The sequence below is a fragment of the Gymnogyps californianus genome, unplaced genomic scaffold (assembly GCF_018139145.2).
Source record: "Gymnogyps californianus isolate 813 unplaced genomic scaffold, ASM1813914v2 HiC_scaffold_42, whole genome shotgun sequence".
Taxonomy (NCBI): Eukaryota; Metazoa; Chordata; class Aves; order Accipitriformes; family Cathartidae; genus Gymnogyps; species Gymnogyps californianus.
In genome coordinates, this window is record NW_026114312.1 from 439808 (window position 1) to 446597 (window position 6790).

Sequence of the window (6790 nt, forward strand, 5' to 3'; positions counted from 1 at the left end):
GTTGAGCGCCGTGACAAGGTAGGTCGGCATGTGGTGTTGGAGGGAAGGTGGGACTGGTGGCTATATGACTACATTATGGTGCGTGGTCTGTTGTGGTGTGGGGTGTTTTTTTTTTTTTTTGAAGGTGTGAAGCGATGAGCAAAGCAGGATATCGGCACCGGAGCCGACTCGGGCAAGGTGAGCAATGTCTAGTGGGCTGCAGTAGCGGTTGTTTTTCAGGTGTCATAGTGTTGGTGAAGTTGTAAGCATTGTTTGTTTGTGTTTCACAGGTGGGACCCGAGCCTCAACGTGGCCGCCCAAAGCGACGGAGGCCAGGCGGGCGAGCGGCCAGGTATAGGAGAGGGTAAGAGGAGTTGCTGCGGCCAGGCTGTGGTTTCAGGCAGTATCTCAGCATGTGCATTTTTCTTCATTTTTTTTCAGGTGCCGTACGCAGCCTCAGAGGGGCGAAGCCGCGTGCTGATGAGCAGTCTAAGGTGAGGCGGTTGTGGGCCGGGTCAGTGTCTAGTAGCACAGTATTGTATGGCAGCTCAGTTAAGCGTTTCTCTCTGGTTTTCAGGCACCGTGCGGGCTGCCTTTGGAATTGGATGTGCAGTTGAGGTGAGCTGGGGTAGGAGCGAGGAGGAGCGCGGGGCCGGTGACTTCTCCCAAGCGCAACAGTAACTCTTTTTTTTTTTTCTCGGTCTCTTGGTGCCACAAGCGACGGTGGCCGTGGCGTACGACTCTGGAACGAGCAGGTGAGCGGAATGCCACAGCACATTTGAGGAGGGGGGTGTTGTGGAAGAGGCCGGCATTGATCGATGTGATGCTTACTGCTGGCACTATTTGGTTTTTTATTGCAGATGAAGAAGAGGAACACGGTGACTGTAGGAACCTCCCAGTTAGCTGACATGGGTGTGGCTTTTTTTGTCGAGGATGGATTCAGACCCCCGGCCCTCTGACAGCTAAGTTGAGGGAGCAGGGATGGGGAGCGGGCCCCGGGGGAGGGGACGAGGTTGGGAACTGCAGGGAGGGGTTTTGAAGTTAGCGTAGGGGAGAGGGCTGTCCAGGAACAGTTCCTTTTGGGCAGCTAAAGGAAGCAGGTTACTTCTCGGTACGATGCTAGTGTGGGCAGGGCAGGGCAGTTCCAGCCTGTGTCTGTGTTGTTGTGGTGTCTGTGTAGTCTGTCTTCTGTGTCTTAGACCTTCCTCGGGTCTCGATGTCCTCGTTGCTCTTTTCACTCAAGGAGCGCGGCATGCGCCTCGGGTGCCATCCCTAGGGTCTCGAATGCCCGTACTCATCGGCCTAGTGCCAATCGGGTGCTTCTTTTCTTGCGTTGCAAGCTTAAAGCGTGGATAGGTCTTGCTTCTCAGAGGCTTCCGGTCGGTCCTCTCTTTGCGGCATCGTTCTGGGCTGCGTCAGCAGCTCTGATCTTGAGTGGTCCGTTTTCGTGGATACCTGTTCTGGGACTTCTTCCCTGCATCCCTACATTCTTACGGTCATCCCTACGTTCTTAGGCTCCTTGCACGTTCCTCATCCCTGTTGCAGCCATGTCTTTTTGTCACGGGCCACAGTGCTCGACTCTTCTCGGGCTGCCATAGAGCCTTCTTCATGGGCCCCTTGGTCTTCTCACCCGATGATGTCTCTTGTCCAGAGTCATTCTTGAGAGCTTTTTTTATGTGTCTGGGTCATGTCATTTGTCTTGTGTGCAGCGTTGGTCTGTGCACGTTTGTGTCTGGGTTGGAGCCGCTCTGCCTGCGGGCATAGCGGTGGTAGCCAGCAAAAGAGTAACAACAAGATTCTAAGGCTAATGTGTTGATAAGCCTAGACTTTGTAGGCAAAGAGCGTACAGTCCATTTCAGAGCAAACAGCCAGGTAGGCAGCAGGCGAGGAGAGTATTCCTGTAGCGCTATGCAGAGACCCGGGGCACGACCAGATTTTTTTTTATTGGCAGGCTGCTGTTGGATGCCAGATGGTATTCCTAAATGGCATCAAGACCTCTGGAATCGTTAAGCTATCATTCAGCATCCAGGTGACTTGTTTAATAATAATTTTTTTCAGATGCAGAGGGACAAGATACGCACCAAACAGCGACGGAAGAGGTAAGCGGAGCGACGTAAGAAGGTGGGTCGGTGAGTGTTGTCGGAGGGAAGATGTGACCGGTGGCTAGATGACTAGCTTATAGGTTTTGAGTTTTTTATTTTGAAGGTGGGAAGCAGGATATTGGCATTAGAGCTCTCTCGGGCAAGGTGATCCCTGTCTAGCGGGCTGAAGCAGCAGTTACTTTTCAGGTGTCGTAGTGTTGGTGAAGTTAGAAGCGTCCTTGTTGTTTGTCTCTTATAGGTGGTACCCGAGCCTCGACGTGGCAACCTGTAAACAGCAGAGGCAGGGTCAGCGAGCGGCCGAGGTAAAGGAGCGGGAGATGGGAATAGGTGCGGTCAGGCCGTGGTTTTGGGCAGTATCTCAGCATGTGCCTTTTGCTTTGGTTTTTTTCAGATGCTGCAAGCAGGCTCGGAGGGGCGAAGCCGCATGCTGACGAGCGGTCTGAGAAGGTGAGGCTGTTGTCGGCCGGGTCGGTGTCTAATAGCAAAGTGTTGTATGGCAACTCCGTTAAGCATTTCTCTTTGGTCTTGCAGGTACCCTGAGGGCAGCCTTTGGAATTGGATGAGCATTTGAGGTGAGCTGGGGTAGTGGCGAGGAGGAGCACGGGCGGTGACCTCTCACGAGCGCAACGGTAGCTTTCTGTCTTTGGTATCTTAGGTGGCACGAGCAATGATGGCCGCAGCGTCCGACACTGGAATTCCTGTGGAGCGGGTGAGCGGAAAGCCACGTTGCTTTTGAGGAGGAGGGCGTTGTGGAAGAGGTCTGTGTCGACCGACACGATGCTTACTGCTGGTACTGGTGGCTTTTTTTTTTGGCAGGTGACAAAGAGGAACCTGGCAACTGCGGGAATATGTTGGTTTGCTGATGTGGTTTTTGCTGAGGATGGATTCAGACCCCCGGCCCTCTGACAGCTAAGTTGAGGGAGCAGGGATGGGGAGCGGGCCCCGGGGGAGGGGACGAGGTTGGGAACTGCAGGGAGGGGTTTTGAAGTTAGCAGTAGGGGAGAGGGGTGTCCGGGAACAGTCCCCTTTGGGCCTGTAAGGGGAGCGGGTTACTCTTCAGCATGACGCTATCTTGTGCCGGGCAGGGCAGTTCCAGCCTGTGTCTGTGTTGTTGTGGTGTCTGTGTAGTCTGTCTTCTGTGTCTTAGACCTTCCTCAGGTCTCAATGTCCTCTTTTCACTCAAGGAGCGTGGCATGCGCCTCGGGTGCCATCCCTAGGGTCTCGAATGCCCGTACTCATTGGCATAGTGCCAATCGGGCGCCGCTTTTCTTGCGTAACAAATGTAAAGTGTGGATCGGTCTTGCTTCTCGGCAGCTTCCGGTCGGTCCTCTTCTGCTCTCTTGTTCCAGGCTGTGTCAGCAGCTCTGTTCTCTAGCCATCCGCTTTCACGGACCGGGGCTTCTTCCCTGCGTCCTCACGTTCTTAGGTCTTGAAGCCGGGCTTCTTGCGCATCCATCATCTTAGTTTTGACAGCAACTTCTTGTAACGGGCCATCACGTTAGACTCTTTTTCTGGGGCTGCCGTAGAGCCTCCCTGCCTCACCGTTGAAGCCTTGCAGGTCTCCTTGACTGACAGCATCTCCCGTCTGGGAGTTGTTCTTCTTGCTGAGAGTTTTCTCTCATCTTTGAGTTGCGTTGTTTGTGGTGTCGGTCTGTGCATGTGTGTGTTTTGGCTTGGAGCTGCTCTGCCTGGGGTGTGGAGTCAGGGGTAGGTGGAATGGGAAAAAGAGTCTATATTGGAATTGGATGAGCATTTGAGGTGAGCTGGGTATTAGCAAGGAGGATCACGGGGCCGGTGACTTCTCAAGCACAATTGTACGTTGGTGTGTCTTAGTATCTTAGTAGCCAAAAGCTACGATGAGGGTAAGGGGAATGCTACGGCCCTTTTGAGGAGGGAGGTGTTGTGGAAGAGGTCGGTGTTGACTGGTGCGATGCTGTCAGCACTGTTTTGTCTTTTGGTTTTATTGCAGATGATGAAGAGCTTGGCAACTGTAGGAACATGCTGGCTAGCTGATGTGACTTTTTTGTCGAGGATGGATTCAGACCCCTGGCCCTCTGAAAGCTAAGTTGAGGGAGCAGGGATGGGGAGCGGGCCCCAGGGGGAGGGGACGAGGTCGGGAACTGCAGGGAGGGGTTTTGAAGTTAGCGTAGGGGAGAGGGCCGTCCAGGAACTCTTCAGCACAAGACTAGGGTGGGCAGGGCAGTTCCAGCCTGTCTCTGTGTTGTGTAGTTTGTGTAGTCTGTCTTCTGTGTCTTATACCATACCTTTATCAGGTCTTAACGTCTTTGTAGCTCTTTGATCGGCAGGCACCTCGGTAGCCTTCCCGAGAGTCCGAGCGCATCGCCTCATTGGCATAGCACCCATCGAGCCTTCTTGTCTTGCAATTGTAGCTTAAAGCGTGGATCGGTCTGGCACGCGTCGCGCCGTAGATGTTTTTGAGCGGTCATCTCTCGAGGTGGTGAGCTAGGTGGCGCTTGTGGCGCGCTGCTCTTGAGAATTCTGTTTGTACAGAGTTGTCTTCTAGGGTTTCGTTCCCATGTTCTTAACGGTCTTAGGTCTTAAAGCCTGGCTTCTTATGCATCCATCATTCTGGCTTTGATGGTAGCTTTCTCTCGCAGGCCGCAGCGGTCACCTCTCTTTCTCGAGGCCGCTATAAAGCATCTGCGCCATCGTGGCACCGTAGGCTTCTCTGTCGGCCACATCTTCCTACGGCAGTCGGTCTTCTCGCTCGCGGTCGTCTCGTGTCTCACGGTCACGTTATTTGTGGCGTCTGTGTGCGGTGTCGGTCTGTGTCGGGGTTGGAGCTGCCCTGCCCAGGGGTGTAGCAATGCGGTGTAGCAAGGCACGGTGTTGTGATAATATGTTGATCTGCTCAAATTGTTTTGACAAAGACCGTACGGGTTCATCTCTGGGCCAGTAGCTGTAGACAGCTGCCACAGAGTTATTTTCATTGCGTTTTGCAGGTGCCGGAGGTCAGACTCTGGCCTTCTGGGAGCGGCAGTTTGCGCGGCGGTCGAGCGGGTTGAATCTTGAATGTGCCTTAGCTTGTATATGTGGGGCTCAATATCTGGGGTTTGGTTTTTTTCCTTTTTTTTTATTCCCGGTGTAGTTAGAAGGCACACGCAAAAAGAAGACGGACCTTTTGTCTCGCCAAGCTATCGGTCAGCATCCGGGTGACTCGCTTTACACGGTTTGTTTGGGTTTTTCCGATGCGGAGCGATGAGCCGCGTGCCGAAGGACGACGGAAGAGGCGAGCAGAGCGCCGGGTGAAGGCGGGCCGGCGTCTGATGTCGGAGGATCGGCACAACTGTCGGCGGTTCTGACTGGCTTATGCTTTTTTCAGTTTATGCTTTTCTAGATGCAAATCGATGTATGAAGCGGGATATCCGCACCGGAGCGGACTTTGGCAAGGTGAGCGATGACCGGTGTGCTGAAGTAGCGCTTCTTTGTGGTGTCGTATTATTGATGTAGCTAAAATCATACTTTTGTTTCAGATTTACAGAGGGCGGGCAGGGCTCGGCACAGAGGACCGAAGAATCTGACTCTGAGCGGCCGAGGTAAAGGAGGCGGGAGAGAGGAAGCGCCGTGAGCGGGCGGAGGATTTGGGCGATATGTCAGCATGTACTTTTTTCTCTTTTTTTGGCAGGGGCCGTGCTCCTTTGCAGAGGGGCGAAGCTGCACAGCCACAAGCGGTTCGAGAAAAGGCGAGAGACTCGTTAAGCGGTCTGCTCCGGCTCAAATTTCCGAGGAGCTCACGGTAACTCGGCCGAGCGTTTGTCTTTGGTTTTGCGGTGCGCGAAGGCTTTCCTCAAACGGCTGAGGATTTGAGGCGAGTCGGCGGAGGAGAGAGGAGCGGCAGGGTGGGAACCGCAGAGCGGGTTATCGCTTCCGATTACGACGGGCGCTTATCTCTCGGTTTTCTGGCTTCCACGGGAGATGCTGGCCGCAACAACTGATTTTTTGGGAGCGGTGTGGCACTTGCGGGGAGGGTGTCGTCGCGGTAGAGGTCGGCGCGGCCGGCGTGTCGGTGACTGGCGGCGCTCTGTGTTGCGGGTGATGAAGAGGAATCCGGTGAATGCGGGAGCATCCCGGTTAGACGATGTGCTCCTGATGAGGATGGATTCTGGATCCCGTCCTCTGAAAGGTAAGTCAAGGGGCAAAAGCGGCGGGTGGGGGGGGGGGCAGAAGGAGGTTTAATGTCAGGGTTGCAGAGAGGGCATATTTAGGCTCCGTTAAGTCTGGGGCGGATAGCGGGCCCGGGGTCCGTTCTGCAGGATGCGAATGTTCCGGCCCGTGTCTAGCGTCATTTGCGTCGTGCGCGTTCCGTCTCATACGGTGCTTTTTGCAGGTCTCTATGTTCTGGCCCACGGCCTCTGCACTCGTCACGCACCTCGGTAGGCGTCTGTAGGGTCTCTAATGCTTGTCGGTTTCGCATAGGGCCTGTCGAGCGCTTCGGGTCTCGTGAAGGGAGCCTTGAGGGTGTTTTGCATCATGGATGTTGCCGGACGGTCGCCTTTGCGGAGGCGATCCGGGCCGGAACGACAGCTCTGCTCTTTGAAAGTTGTGTTTCTGTGGAGATCCCCTACAGCATTTCATCCTGTGTCCTTACGGGCTTAGGTCTTAAAGCCTGACTTGTCACAACATCCGTTGTTCTGGGTTTGTATTGCATTGCAACGCTCTACCGGTTTTGACTGCCATCTGAGACCGCC

The 6790-nt window shown here is 54.3% G+C and overlaps 2 long non-coding RNA genes across 2 annotated transcripts; both read left to right on the plus strand.

Moving 5' to 3' along the window:
• The first annotated feature begins 2058 nt into the window (after window positions 1–2058).
• Window positions 2059–2528, plus strand: LOC127028778 (uncharacterized). Its single transcript, XR_007768071.1, has 3 exons — window positions 2059–2078; window positions 2320–2383; window positions 2473–2528. It is a non-coding gene; the product is annotated as an uncharacterized LOC127028778 (long non-coding RNA).
• A 2895-nt stretch (window positions 2529–5423) lies between these two features.
• On the plus strand, window positions 5424–5843 carry LOC127028770 (uncharacterized). Its single transcript, XR_007768061.1, has 3 exons — window positions 5424–5492; window positions 5576–5638; window positions 5728–5843. It is a non-coding gene; the product is annotated as an uncharacterized LOC127028770 (long non-coding RNA).
• The last annotated feature ends 947 nt before the right edge of the window (window positions 5844–6790 follow it).